At 48.0% G+C, this 15583-nt stretch overlaps 1 long non-coding RNA gene across 1 annotated transcript; it reads right to left on the bottom strand.

Annotated features, from left to right (window-relative positions):
• Window positions 1-440: 440 nt before the first annotated feature.
• On the bottom strand, window positions 441-8750 carry LOC104970029 (uncharacterized). The gene is made up of 3 exons (XR_812638.4): window positions 2344-8750; window positions 1727-1822; window positions 441-911 (listed from the first exon to the last, which is right to left on the bottom strand). It is a non-coding gene; the product is annotated as an uncharacterized lncRNA (long non-coding RNA).
• Between the last annotated feature and the right edge of the window lie 6833 nt (window positions 8751-15583).

Below are 15583 nucleotides of genomic sequence, written 5' to 3'. Positions count from 1 at the left end.
TAAAAACAGTATTAAGCTTCCCCGTTTAATGAGGTGGCTGATGCTTTAGTTAGTCTGTATGGCCTCATTATCGGCTAATGTGTGGATTCCCTTAGGTTTTCTGAATTTTTGCCAGGAATTCATGGAACCCAATGCTACTTCTGTGAACCTCAGTGCAGGAGTCATTGCTTTCAGTGGGCTCTCAGGATCCTTCAAGCCCTGACCTGATTCTGTTGAGCTCTGATATACCTGGAGTGGGGAGCAGAATGGCCTGGGAGAAGAGGAAGGAGAGGAAGCTGTTGTGGAGAAGCAGCATGTACCTTGGGGATCGGAACTGTAGGGACATCCCCTGGCATTTAGTTTAATGCACATCTGGGATATGGAATGTACAATCCATACTACTCCCTTCACAAAGGATGTAGCAAGTGACACACACACACACACACACACACACACAGAAAGATTGGAAAACTGGTTTATTAATGAAAACATGCTTGCCAAGGAAAACAGTTGCCTCCCTTTCTGTCAACACTCTCTTGCACACAACATAGGAAGCTGATTTTAAATAAGAAGGATGTTTGGTGGGTATAAAACTAGAGTTAGGGAATCTGTAATTTTAATGGCATTGTCTTCAAACTATGATGGCTGTTGGGATATAACTTCTGGGAGGTTTTGTTCAGGCCCTTTCAGGAATGGAGACCCCTTCTGTCCCAGGTCATGCTGGAAGCAACCCACCAATGCTTTACCTTTGGGTTCTGCCCTCCACTTGACCTGCTAACAGGGAACCCCCTGAGATACTCAAGTTGCTGCAGTTCTTACCTGCTTGGTGGGCTTCAGTGAAGCTTCTCTTAGTATGGGGAAACATTGGCTCCTTCTTCATGTGGCTGGCCTCCTTTTGTAGTATCAGTGGGTTTCAGCCTCAATGATGCCACCTCAAGTTAGAATGACAGCCATTCTGTATTTGAACTGATGTCATTCTGACATCAGAGCCCATTCTCTTGACCACAACCCTATCCTGCCTTTCTAAGGCACCTGGCCCTTGAACTCTAGAGCCACAGCTCCTCTTAGCCTGCCCTGTTCAGAAAGCTCAGCCAGGGGGCCAGGGACCCGGTGCAGGAGGAGTCATCCCCCAGGGTGGTCTGATCTTGCCTCTGGCTCTGCAGTCTCAGAACAGCAGAGCATCTGCTCTCCTCCCAAGGTCTCAGGGCTCGGTTGCTCCCCTGGTTTATGAGCTGAGTAGGTGGAGGCCCGGTCTGACCTTTCCAGTCACTTCTCTCTGCTCATCACTGTAGCTGCTACAGAAAAATGAACGTCTTTTATGTTTTTCCAACTGCCGAGAACACAGCAGCTGTTGGCGAGGACTAGATGTGTGATCTTCTGTGAGCCTGGGACCTCACCCTTCCTGCCGCCTGCCACTGCCACAGCCCACATGCTGAGCAGAAGCCTGGTGAGACTTCCCCTGGGTCCAGGACTAAAGCTCCACAAGAAGGAGAGAAGCCCAGAGGGCTACACAAGACCCACAGCAGCCATTTAACTTTTAAATCTGCTGCCAGCAGCCTGGTCTCCTCTCTTGCTCTCAATCCCAGCCATTGCCCCGATCTTCCTGGCCAGTTCACTCTGCCCCCAACCCGGGCTGCTGCCTCCCAGACCAGGCACGACTCTCCTACCTCCAGCGCTCAGCGTCCCCATGTCCTTCCAGGCCACCCTCTCCCTCCCATGGCCTCTGCCGGGGATGAACTGCTCCTACCTGGTTCATTTTATGATGGGCGTTGTGTGTTTCTCTCCTCTATTGTGGCCCCTTAATTTCAGTCTTGGGTTCTGTTTATTTGCAGGCTTTCTTCTCCTAAAAACAAAAACAAAACCAAACCCAACAACAACACCAAGGACTATTGTCTGTATCTTGAGAAATTATAGAACCCTCCTCTTCTTTCTGCACTGCTGGGTACATTTCTTGTTCCTACCCAAATGACCTGCCAAGGTGAGAATGTTAATTTATCTATCTGAGTGGGAATATGCCAATATCACCCTGCAATAAGGGTGCTGGCACTTAGAATAAAACTCGAACTCCTCATGATCAGCCCCCATTCACCCTGACCTCATCTCCCATCTCTCCTCATCGCCAGCTAAGCTCGGGTCACACAACCTGGCCTCTGGTCCTCAGGTGTGCCAAGCCTGCTTCTGCTCCGGCCTTTGCACCCACCATTCCTTCTGCCTACAGCACTTGCCCTGCACCCTGGCAGACTGGCTCCTTCCCAGCATGTGGGCTCAGCTCAGCTCAGCTCAGCCTTCTCCCTCTTGTCCACACTGCCCAGTGTCTCTCTATTGGAATATATTTTCCTGGTACATTCTTCTTGCTGCACTTACCAGTTTCAGAAAGCCTTTCTTTAAAAAGTTAGTTTCACTTTGTTGTCTTCATCCTCCACTTGGGCGGGGATCTTGCTCATCTTGTTTTGCTGTATTCTTAATGCCCAAGAGTGCTGGGTTCACAGGAAGCACTTCACTTCTGATGAATGAATAATGGTAGGGTGATCACACACCAGTATCATCTGCAGATGTCTGTCCTTCCCCTGTTTGGGGAGTTTCTACCCCAGCACCCCCTGTTTTGCCTTTAGCATGGAATATCCCTGGTAGCTCAGTTGGTAAAGAATCTGCCTGCAGTGCAAGAGACCTGTGTTCGATCCCTGGATTGGGAAGATCCCCTGGAGAAGGAAATGACAACCCACTTCAGTATTTTTGCCTGGAAAACCCTATGGACAGAGGAGCCTGGCAGGTTACAGCCCATGGGATTGCAAAGAGTCAGACACAACTTAGCGAATAAGCCACTACATGTGAATGAAGTAAATTAAAGGGCCCCTCACCCACTAGATTACCTTCTAAGGGGACAGACCAAGCTGTGTGTTTCTCTGACTCCCCAGCATCTTGAAGCTGTTCAAAGCGCCTGCTGAACTGAATAGAATCCTTTGAAAGTACTGCGTCCACTTTGGTAATTGAGGAAGAAGGGCCTGTCTGGTCCTTTGAATGTACCTTGCTGGACAAACCAACACCTGGCGTTCTCATTCTCAGTTGTGGGTTCCGGGTCATGGGGGTGCAAAGGCTGCATCTCGCACACTAGACGTGTTGATGGAAATGGGGAGAATCTGCCTAACGTGCAGAGTGTCAGAGGAGCGGCACCGCATCCTTCTGACACTTGAAAATTGCAAATTTGAAAGATTCCTTCTCACTTGTCAGGAGTCCAGGCCTCCCCTGCACAGACGGCTCCCAGGCCTCACTCCCCTAGGTGGGATTTCCCACTGCCCCTGAGCCAGCCCACCGGTATCTTTGAGACCCACTGTTGGCACAGCAACTCAAGCGTCCTAGGCACTTGGTTTCAGAATGTTTTATCAGGACTCTTTCAGTTACAAGTGACTTTTAAAAGGAATATATTGGTTCAGGCACAGAAAAGATGTTGAGTAGGGGTTGCTTCAGGCATGGCTGGATCCAGGGGACTCTGTATGATTCTTTTCATGGGGTCTCCCCATGTGGCAGCTGTTAGGGGCAAGGTGGCCCCTAGAAGCCTTAACATCCTCCATCTAGTCCAGCTGTCCAAATATTGCTCAATCCATTTCTGCCACCCCCTTTTCATGTTCCTTAAATCAGCCAGGCATAGTCTTGCCTTTGGATAGTTGCACTATTCCAAGTGCCCAGAAATCCCTTCCTTCTCTGCTTCACAGCTGTGTATAACATCCCTTTACCTCCCACAAAGTGGCAGTTGCTCAGTTGTGTCCGACTCTGTGTGACCCCATGGACTGTAGCCTGCCAGGCTCCTCTGTCCAGGATTGCCTAGGAATTCTCTAGGCAAGAGTACTGGAGTGGTTAGCCATTCCATTCTCCAGGAGATCTTTCTGACCCAGGGATCGAATCTGGGTCTCCTGCATTGCAGGCAGATTCTTTACCATCTCAGCTACCAGGGAAGCTTTACCTCCCACAAAGCTTTGCTCAGATTTACCTTCTGAGGCTGCACCTGACCACCCAATTTAAAACTGGACTGCCTCTCCCTAGCATTCGCAGTCCTTACCTTGCTCATCCTCTGCCTGCTCCATAGCAATGAGTGCCTTCTCACTTACTCCACATGGTAGTTACTATCTCATTGTCCTCTAGCCCACTGGAATGTCTGTTTCATTCACCAAAATTTTTTCATCAGGGACAATATTTTTTTCACCAAGGACCTAGTAGAGTCATGTCATATAGCAGTTGCTCAATTTGTTGGGTGAATGAATGAAGCAGAAAGAAATCAATTCAACATCTACACATTGGAAATAAAGCAAATTAAAAACTCAGCCCTTTGGGAACCTCACTTTATGGTTGGCGAAGGCAGAGAATAAGTGAGATTTTTAGAAAGTACTAAATACATGGAGTTTCAGGTGACAACAAGTGCTGGGCGGGCAGACACAGCAAGTGTCCACAGTTAAGATGAGACCTAGTTCCTTTTGTATGCTGAGAACCTGGCAAGGATGAGATGATTCTTGGCTCCTCTGCTGTTTTGATATTACTCTTTTTGAAAGGGAGACAGGATAAGCACATTGCTAATGACAGTAATAAAGCATCTCCCAGATTTGTTTACAGGTTGTGTTTGCTTTTATTTTCATTTCCTTCCCGATTCATTTCAGGAGCAGGCGTGGGCAGCCCCCTGCCATTCCACATTCCCCTGACATTTCCCACTCACATGGTGTAAATGAAGAAATATGCAAACAGGGCTGGGAGCTGCTGGTGTTTGGAGCCCCTCTTGGGGGCGGCTGCTGCGTGAAGAAGAAGCGACCCAAACCAATAAGTGGGTATTGATTTGCATTGGCATTAATGTCTCTTTGTATCGACACAAGTATTTTATCAAAACCAGCCTGGGGGGAACATCCATCTTCATATTGACTTAAATAGAAGATATTACAGTGTGGGTGTTCTATCTACACACTGTAGACCTCTGCATACAAATACAGATGCATAATCAATATTTCATCATCAAATTATGATCTGGCTTTTGATGTTTTGCAAAGAGAATCTTAATAAGAGTTGGGGGCTTCTGTTAGCCATCCTTGTGTGGGCAGCAGGAAAAGACCCCTCTGGCTAGAGGAGGGATATGGTGGGAGCATTTGTAGACCAGAAAGCTGCCTCAGTTTTGCTGTTTGAGGCTCAGTCGTGGACATGCTCTAGGCCTGTTCATTTATCTACCCTGTGGCCCCCATTGCTGGACCATATCCAGACCCTCTTCAATCCCTTTCATCACTTCTGCATACCCTTCGGCTAGCTTCGCTGTACGCTTGCCTCCAGTGGTCAGCAGGTGCCACTCTTGTGCTTCTGGAACCACTTTAACTGTGAGAGTTGAGAGCTGAAGGCACTGAGTTTTCTGTCCCCCTGGAGTGGTCCCCAGGCAGAGACTGAGGAGTGGGCGTAGGAAAGCCCAGCTCCCTGGGTCAAGTTCCTGAGGTATCAGCTGGAAACTGCCCCCGGCTTTGATCCTGCTCCTGTTCTTCCCCTCCCCACTTTCTTGCCTACTTCTGCTTCCCCTACAGGGGACCCCCAGGAGCACTTCATACTTGGCACTTGCATGGGAAGCCTTGTCTGCTCCAAGAAGTCTGACTCTGCACATGCCACCCATTCCCTGTGTCTGTTTATGGAGTCTTTCCTGTGCTCCAGGCACTGTGATAGCACTTAGGGACAGGACAATGAGGGAGTACTGATAGATACGGCCCATATCTCTGTGTCAGTTTTGGTACTTTAGATGGACTATTTAAAAAAAAAAAAAAGGAAATCTCACGTGGACAGGAAATCAGAGGGCTCCAGGACCCTCACAATTCATTAGCACCATGCACCTGGTTCTTCCACCTCCCTGCTCAGCCAGGCACGGGGCTGGCTTCACCCTCAGGCTGGGAACAGGAGGCTGTGGCACTTGGAGCCAGCATCTCTTCTTGGGCCTTTCTCTTTAAAGCTGGGACACTTTCCTAGGTCCCTGTCTACCCCAGCAGGATGATCTTTGTCTCACTGGCCTGATGTAGGTCACATGCTGCTTCCCGAGCCTGTCCCTGGCAAGGGGGTAGAATTACCCTTGGGCCAGTCAGGTCCACCCTGGGGCCTGGGGGTTGAGGTGGTTTCTCCAGAGGCTTAGGGGATGTTCGAGGGGGTGGACTGCTGAACGCAATGGCCAGAGTTCTGTTAGGAGAGAAGGAGGGTTGATGCTGGGTGGGAACCGCTGTTCCTCTGTTGCTCTGCCTTCTAGATTCCTTCCTGCACCTCCCTCTGGCCACCACTTAACACCCACTGTCTGTTCATGCAGTTTGGTCTGTCTACATGGTGACTCCCCAAGGGCAGAAATCTGTTTTGCTTACCCCTGTATCCCTATGAATAGCCCAGTATCACACATATAATTACACTCAATAAATATCTGGTGAATAAGTGAATAGGAATAATAAAGGGACTGAACGAGTGCATGAATGAACATCTGTGATTTGAAGAGCAGATGCGAAGAGATGGTGAGGAGGTTTCCCATCCCCCTCCAGTGGGGCATGCCCTGTGATGATGGCAGGGCAAATGGACCGCTCCCAGAAGGAGCTGGGATACAGCAGGAGGGACTCCTTCCCAGGCAGCGAGGGCCCTGGCTTTGGGTGAGAAAGGCTGGGGCTCACCTGGGCTCTGATACCAACTTTAGGTATTACCTCTGCTCCCTGGGTCTCACCACTGTTTTTCCAAAGATTTATTAATTTTTTAATCTTTGGTTGTTCTGGGTCTTCATTGTTGTGCTGTCTCTAGTGGGGGCTGCTCTCTAGTTGCGGTGCACGGGCTTCTTGTTGCGGTGGCGTCTCTTGTTGCGGAGCACAGGCTCTAGGCACACGGGCTTGAGGAGTTGTGGCTCCCGGACTCTAGAGCTCAGGCTCAGCAGTTGTGGCGTGGGTGATCTTCCCAGACCAAGGACTGAACCGCTGTCTCTTGCATTGCAAGGCAGATTCTTACCCACTGGACTACCAGGGAAGCCCCTCTTTCTTATACTTTTAATTGGAAGATAACTGCTTTACAATGTTGTGTTGGCTTCTGCCATACAAAAACAGTAATCAGCTATAAATAATTTATATATATACACACACACACACACACACACACACATATATATATACACGCTCCCTCTTGAGCCTTCTTCCTATCAGCCCCCAACCCACTCCTCTCTGTTGTCAAAGAGCATTGATCTGATCTCCCTGTATTATACAATGACTTCCCGCTAGCTATCTATTTTACACATGGTAGTGAATATATGTAAATGCTACTCTCTCAATTTGTCCCATGGACCTCACTACTTTCTCGAGAGAAATTGGGAGGATCCGATCATTGACCAATTTGTTGGACACTTATTACCTGAAGATGGCAGGATACATGCAGGAAAAGCAGAGGATGTGATGCAGGCATCTGGGTGTGGATCTAGCTGTGGGGCTTAGAGCTGGGTCTTTAAACTAAGGTTGAAGGGTGAGGTTTGAGGGATGCACAATTGGGCAGCTGGAGGTGGAAATGGGGACGCGTTGCAGGCAGAGAGAAAAAAGCAGGTAGACAGACCTTGGGCAGGCTTGTTTGAGGAAAACAAGGCTGGCCTGGCATGAACTAGGGGTGGGGAGTGGTGCGTGGTAGGAGACAAGGCAGCGAGGTCAGTGGGAGCCCAAGCCAGGAGGCGGGACAGCGCAGGCTTTATGCTTTATTCTCAGGGTAGCAGACATCACTGGTGAGCCTGGGAGCGGAGGGGTGGGGAGGGGAAAGGAGATGGAGGGTAGACGAGGTGAGGGGCTGCTGCTGTCTCCCAGCTGGAGGTGAGGTGTCTTAGAGCAGTGCAGTGACAATCACAAAGGAGAGAAAAGGCCTGACTGGAGAGGTCCTCAGGAAGTGATCTGGTAGCAGGGAGTCTGAGATTCTGTCTTGGCTGGGTGTCAAGGACACGTGCCCTGCCCTGCTTTTTGAGCAGTGTAAACCAGGCTCTCCTCATCCAGGAGAGAAGCTTTCTTTCACCCCGTGCCCAGGGAAGGAAGGGGTGAATCAAGCATAATGCAGTTAAGAAATACTATGTAATCAATCACGCTAGCTTAAATTAAATGCAGTGTTCAAACGTGTTGCCTAACGTTTTTTCCATATCAAGCAGAGGCCAGGGTGGATAACCAGCATATTTAAAGTATCACTATTTGAAGCTGGAGAAAGGCATCCTCATTATTTTTAGTGAATGAGAAGGTTTTTTGAGGGGAGGGAATAAGGGAAATGTTTTGGGGCATAAATTCTAGAAAAACTGACTTTTTCTAAACTCTGTCCAAAATGAGGTATAATGTCATGGCAAGTGTGTGGAATTTGGAGTTGGAAGGCTACACTTGAATCCCACTCATGCTGTGTGACCTTTGGTCATTAGCCTCTCTGATTCTTGTTTATTTATTTTTGCCTCTAAGATGGGGATGATAACAGTTGCTTCAGACGGTGACTGTGGGTATGAAATGAAATAATGTTAGTGGAAGTGTTTTATCAGCTGCAAAGCACTATTAAATGAAAGGATTATCAAAAAAGTATTTTTTTAAGGAAAAGATAAATAACTGGAAGATATTATGGAATTAATGTTAGTTAATTCATTAACTAACGTGTTAGCTAACATCTAAGGGGTGTGTTAATGTCTTTATCCTTAGGAGACACATACCAAAGTGTTTAGGAGTGAAATGTTAAGATGTCTAGAACATTCAAATTGTTCAGCAGAATCCAAAATTGCACAGCTCAATGCATTATCTGTCTATATGTACATCTCCATCTATTTATATCTATATCCATATATTGAAAGACATAAGGAAAATGTGATATAACATTAACCACTGGGGAATCTAGCTGAAGGGCACGAGTGTTTATTAAGTTATTCTAAACTTTTCAGTAGATTTGAAAACTTTCAAAATAAAAAGCAGGAGGAAAAGCCACTTAAAACTGGACTGTAGATCTAAGTACAAAAGGTGGAAGCAGTACCTCAGGAGGCCACCAAAGGCAGTGTCTTCCTGCCCTTGGCCTTCAGTAGGAAATGGCAGTCAGGGTACATGGGGCCTGGCAGGGATAGAGTGGAAGGAAGAAAAGCCCCATTTCTCTCCCTGCTCCCTCCTGTCTCTTCCTGGTGCCTCCCACAGGCTGAACCCACTCAGATGCCAAGGGCAGAGCCTGATGATGAAATCTGTGGGCATCAGCCTCCAAGGGCATGAAGCTGGGAGCACGGCAGAGGATGGATTCAAAGAGACCGGAGAATGACCAGCTCCCTCCTTCTCCAGCAACGGGCAGGCAGATACTCATTTCTTTCAGTTCTCCTAAGGCTAAGTCACAGGAAAATGACATCGTCCTGACCAAACCTTCACCTGGATTAAATCATGTGCTGCTGCGGCTGCTGATTTTCAACCCCCACCCCACCCTGAAAGGAGTTCAGGGTGGACGACAGAAATGAGGCACTCCGTGCTCCTTGGGGTGGGTGGGTGGGGCAGGGGGGACTTCAGATAGGTATTTTCAGGAGCTGATTTTATGAGACCAATTCTTATATCTTTGGGAAATATATTCTAGAGAAGTACCAAAATCCTTCATGGTGAAGACTGCTCCTCATGCCTAGGAAAAGCTTCATAAGACAAGTAGAAACTTTCTGGAAAAATATGTGCTTGATTGCATGTACTCCCTCTTCTCTTGGTGGCTCACTGGTAAAGAATCCACCTGCAATGCAGGAGACCCCGGTTCAGTTCCTGGGTCAGGAAGAGCCCCTGGAGAGAGGACAGTCTACCCACTTCAGTATTCTTGGACTTCCCTGGTGGCTCAGATGGTAAAGAATCTGCCTGCAGCGCAGGAGACCTGGGTTCTGTTCCTGAGTTAGGAAGATCCGCTGGAGGAGGGCATGGCAACCCACACCAGTGTTCTTGCCTGGAGAATTCCATGGACGGAGGAGCCTGGCAGGTTACAGTCTGTGGGGTCGCAAAGAGTCAGACACGACTGAGCAACTAAGCACAGCACCTCTTCACCAAAATCATATATATACTGACAGGTTCCTGGACTCTTTGGAGCAGTCTCTCAGAGCTATCTGAGGTGCTGTCTCCTGGGCTGCAGGCCTCATTTTGCCCCAAATAAAACTTAACTCGCAACTCTCGTGTTGTGCATTTTTTTAAGTCAATAGACATGATGCCAGAGACTACTGCAGCCATGCTGCCACCACGATGGAGGGAAGGCCAAGTGGGTGGCAGAGCAGCCCGTTACAATTCTGTGCCCAAATCCAATGGGTGTGGGGGCTTCCCATATGTACATGCATGCTAAGTCACTTTAGTCGTGTCTGATTCTTTGCGACCCCAAGGACTGTAGCTTGCCAGTCTCCTCTGTCCATGGGATTTTCCAGGCATGAATACTGGAGTGGGTTGCCATGCCCTCCTCCAGGGGATCTTCCTGACCCAGGGATCGAACCTGCAAGTCCTGCGGCTCCTGTACTGCAAGCGGATTCTTTACCGCTGAGCCACTGGGGAAGCCCAGGTGTTTCCCACATAATCAAGCAATACTCTGACACCAGGCATGTGTCCCATAATTCCTGATGCTGCATCAGATCCCATAGGTTAAGGTCTCCATCCTCCAAGGCTGCCTCACATCACACTTGAGATGCCAATCACAGCCCAGCTTGCTCTTGACTGGCTGTAGGTCAGAGGTTCCAATGAATCCCTGCTTTGGATCCATTAATTTGCTGGAGTGGCTCAAAAAACTCAGAAAAAAGAGTTTACTTACTAGATTACAGATTTATTATAAAAGGATAAAATACAGGAACAGTCAGACAGAAGAGACGCACAGGGCAGCGTTGAGAAAGGGCAGGAGACTTCCAAACCCTCTCCAGGCATACCACTCTCCCCAAATTGCCATGTGCTTGCTCTCTGAACCCCAACCTTCTGGGTTTTTATGGAGGCTTCATCACATAGGCTAGGTTGATTCATTCATTGACCTTTGGAGACTGCACTCCATCTCCAGACTCTCTGCCCTCCTTGGAGGTTAGGGATGGGGATGGGGGTTGGGGCGGTGGTTCTCCTGGCAACCAGCCTCCGTCCTCACTAACATAACGAGGCATCTTTATTGCTCTTATTTCTTGGGAGATTCCAAGAGTTTTAGGAGCTCTGTGCAGGAAACAGGACCAAATAACATATTTCTTCATATAAATCACAGTATCACACCCTTACTAAGAGCCTTGACACTGTTGAACACCTGGGTCAAACCTGGGTCACCTGCTGCCAGGCTTCTTCATGTGAGGAGGTCTTCCATTATGAAGCCCCTTGGTTGGACATCTGGTCTCTGGCTCCCAGGAGCATCCTAACTAAGGAACAAGTTAAAGAGGTCTGTTTGTCTCATATGCCTTAGTCACATCCTTCCCCTCACCTTCTAGAATTTCCACCCTGATGGCAACAAGAGACACAAAACAAAGACAACAAGGGAATGGGCAATAAGCAAGAGAAAGGTATTGAGAGGAAATCTAGTGAATCAGAGGAGGAAAATGTAGAAATATGCTCTATATTGTAAAACAACTGTACTCCAGTAAAGATTAGTTAAAATAAAGAAATACGCTCTATTGTTTGGTGATAGACATACAGGGCACTAAGCTAATGGATTTAGGAGACATTGCTGTGGCCTGTGTAGCAAATGCTGTCAGTTCTAGCCCAGACCTCCCAGGTCCCTTAATCAACTGTGCACCCATCTTCCAGCTTCTATAGGCTCTTTTTCCACCTGTGACCTTCAGGGGATATTCCTTGTGCCTTAGAGCTGCACCCCTTCTGCAGAGAGCCTGAAGCACCCAAGGTGGCCTTTAGCCAATGTCCAGTCCCTGTGAAAACAAACAAGCCTCGCATCCTCTGTCCCAAGGCTGGACAAACCCGGAGATGCCATTTGTGCCTAAGCCCCTCTTGTGACCAGGATGCATCTGGGATTTCACCTCAACTGCTTTGGATTTCACCAAACTGGTTTGGCTTCCTCCCTTTCCCCATCCTGCTCCCACCCCACTCTGTTGCCTCTGGGGAGCACTGTAGGCGATGACGGTGTGAATCACCTGGCAAAGGTTTCTGGAGTCTTTGTACCTGGGAGCCCTGGCCAGCACCAGCCTGTGGTCTCTCAACTGCCCCTGACCTTAGCACAGACCTCCCTCACTGCCCCTCCTCTGAGGTGGGGCCACCCAGGCCCACTATTGCCCAACCCCTGACCCTCTCTCAAGTACTTACTTCATTTGCAAGTGTTTTTTCCTCACCATAATGTCATTAACTCCAGGAGGGACCTGAAAGCCAGGCATTTATCTGACAGTGATGTCTGTCCTGCTCGATGCGGTTTCTGCAGGGCAAGAAGCAGTCAGGAAGTCACAGAAGGAAGGGGACATCTGCTCCAATACAGATGTCTTTAACATTTCCTGCTAAAGCTTCTCCCTTCACAATCAATCCTTGCCCTTTGCTGACCCTGGGACATGCTAAGACCTTGAGATTGGCAGACTGTGCCACCAACGTTACTTCCCTGATTACACATTTTGGTACTAATCTGGGACTACATCAGTGGTTCCCTATCCTGAATGCTACTTAGATTCCCCTGGGAGCTTTTCTAAATGCACCCACCCCCACTGTCCTCCCCTCCTGGATCACTGGGCAGGGGGCTTAGGCGTCAGCATTCTTCAACCTCCGCCGCCCCCCTGCCCCCTGCCCAGGTGACTGCAGTGTGCAGCCAGGACTGAGAACTGCTGCTGTGCAGGAAGGAGTGTGTCCTCGGGGAGTCACTGCTAAGGCACCAGGCTTCTCTCCACCTGGGGTCGTTGGTCACCTTCGTTCTGGATAAGAGGCTGCTGGATGCTCCTGGCTTCTTTCCTGCTGCTCTCCTAGGTCCTACCTCTACTTTGTAAAGTGTCTGTTTATTTAAATATTCAAGTATAGGGCTTCTCTGAAACTGTGAGCATTTCTGAAGATCATCAATTGTTGGTCATCATAATATCCAAGGAAGCAGAGTCTGAAGATGGATATGGGGAAAAAGGCATTCTTCCCAGTGTCAAGCGTCACCTGAACTTATGCTTTGATGGAAACTTGTGTCTTCCTGATGAGCAGAGCAACAGAGAGTGTGTTAGAGGAAAGAGGGCCTAACGGGGAGGCTTAGACACTCTGCTTACAGACTTTTTTAGAACATGCTGGTTTACTTTTTTGAAGGGCCTCATGCTCAGTTGCTAAGTCATGTCCAGCTCTTGAGACCCCATGAACTATAGCTGCCATGTTCCTCTGTCCATGGAATTCCCCAGGCAAGCATACTGGAGTGGGTTGCCATTTTCTTCTCTAGGGGATATTCCCAACCCAGGGACCAAACCCGTGTCTCCTGCATTGCAGGTGGATGCTTTACCACTGAGCCACCTGGGAAGACCTGTGAAAAGCCTATTGGGTTGCAAAGATTGCTTTTTTTTTTAATAAAACTCAGTTTATCACTTAGACATCAGACAGAAATATTTTACCAAGGCAGTCAGAAGTGCCACTCTGAACAACAATTTAGCCTTTTCAAAATCATTCTCACTTTCCTGTTCTTTTCATCTATATTCAGGGAGAAAAAAGCAAAGCTTGATCTTCAGCTGAATAACATAAACCTCCATTAATTACCTAGAAAGATTTGCATTCCCCCCTCAGTCTAAACACTTTAATGCCCTCTATCAAAGGCACAGGTAGTCTGAGGGAGTTTCAGATCACCTCCACCACCACACTTCAGGAAATTCTGACCCTTTAAAATAATTTTAGGGGATGTGTTAATTCCTTCTCTTTGATGGTTACCCTGTGGATTCTCATATTTTCCTTTCTCTCATGTCTACCAGTTAAGAAAGATGCTGCTTCTTTATTTGATTAAAGATACTTTATCCAATTCTTGGCTTACATAGAAAAATAAAATCACTTATTTGAGCCTATGTAGAAAAAATAATCATTTGACAAATGGTATCTGCCACTTTTTATCAATTTGGTGGGGGAGGGAGTGAATACATGCAACATTTATGTACTGTATGATACCAGGTCATCTAGCCTCTTGACCCTGAAAAACATTTCTGAGTTGGAGTTATGTACCACAGAGAAATAATTGCCATTTTCTGGTGCACAGATATCAGGTATTACTATGGCCCTTGTCCCATTGCCTGTGGTTCTTTCTTTATGCATTCATCCTTCTTCTACATCAGTGGGTTTCAACTCTGTCTGCCCAGAACTTGGGGCTTAAAAATATATGGGTGTGTAAGCCCCTGGCCACAGAATTGGAAGTTCTGATTCAATTGGCCTGGGAGGCAGCTCAGCCTAGGTGTACACAGTAGTTCCCTAGGGGATGGTAACATGCAGGTGGGTTTAGAACAGCTGTGGTTGACATCAGCTCATTCTGGTAGCAACACTACCTCCTTCACCTGGTACCCCAGCATCTGCCACAGAGTCTGGTACATGACAAGCATTCACAAGTCTGCTGTGAATTATATCCCAAATGGAAGCTGGAATCCCGATACCACCACAATACCACCTCTTCTGATGTATTTCCCAGATGCTATTATTAAGCAAGGAGTCTTAGGGTCATCAATTCTAAAGAGGCAGGATTGCTGTCATACTAATGTGTCATGGTTCACTCTGGGTCACATGCCATTACTTGCAAACACTCAAAGACAATAACATAGCATTTAGCCTAAAAAAATGAGTCAATATATTGAAAAGAATTATTAAGTCATTTAAAAAGGCACAGCAATAGATCCTAGACATATAAACCCAAGCAGCACAAATATCAATGGTACCTAATTACTTTCATTCACTCAAAACTGTAGAGAACACTACTCAGAATAAACACCCATTTCTTCCACGTGGCTTTCAGGCAAAATTTTGAAATAGCTTCCTGAATTCAAAAGCAAGCAGCCGAACTGTCAATTTTTGGCCTCATTTTGGCTGGTTAGCTGACTGGCTGGCTGACTGATGGATCGAGTCGTGTGTTTCTTCATTTGTCTCAGGCCTTTGAGCCTCTTGGTGCTGGGCAGTGCCCTAAGCACTGGGAAACAGTGGTGAAAACAGGCAGCTTGTGTCTGATCTCAGGGAGCTCATATTCAGTTGCGGGAACTAGACAGGACAGAAGTGAATAGCACGCAATTCAGGTAACAACCGGAGAAGGCAATGGCGCCCCACTCCAGTACTCTTGCCTGGAAAATCCCATGGACGGAGGAGCCTCATAGGCTGCAGTCCATGGGGTCGCTGAGGGTCAAACACGACTGAGCAACTTCACTTTCACTTTTCACTTTCATGCATTGGAGAAGGAAATGGCAACCCACTCCAGTATTCCTGCCTGGAGAATCCCAGGGACGGGGGAGCCTGCTGGGCTGCCGTCTATGGGGTTGCATGGAGTTGGACATGACTTAGCGACTGAGCAGCAGCAGCAGCAGCAGCAGCAGCAGCAGCAGGTAACAACTGCCATGATGAAAACAAAGCAGGCGGACCTAACACTGAGGGGCCAGGGGTCCACTTCTGCCTGGTGGTCAGGGAGGGCTTCTCTGGGAGGTGACTGGGCAGGTGAGGTCTGAGTGTCAGAGCGCAGAATATATTGGGCAAGGAGGTGCAAAGGCACA

The sequence above is a fragment of the Bos taurus genome, chromosome 18 (assembly GCF_002263795.3).
Source record: "Bos taurus isolate L1 Dominette 01449 registration number 42190680 breed Hereford chromosome 18, ARS-UCD2.0, whole genome shotgun sequence".
NCBI classification, from domain to species: domain Eukaryota; kingdom Metazoa; phylum Chordata; class Mammalia; order Artiodactyla; family Bovidae; genus Bos; species Bos taurus.
Note: the sequence above shows the minus strand (reverse complement) of the source record. Positions and strands in the feature narration are given on the sequence as shown.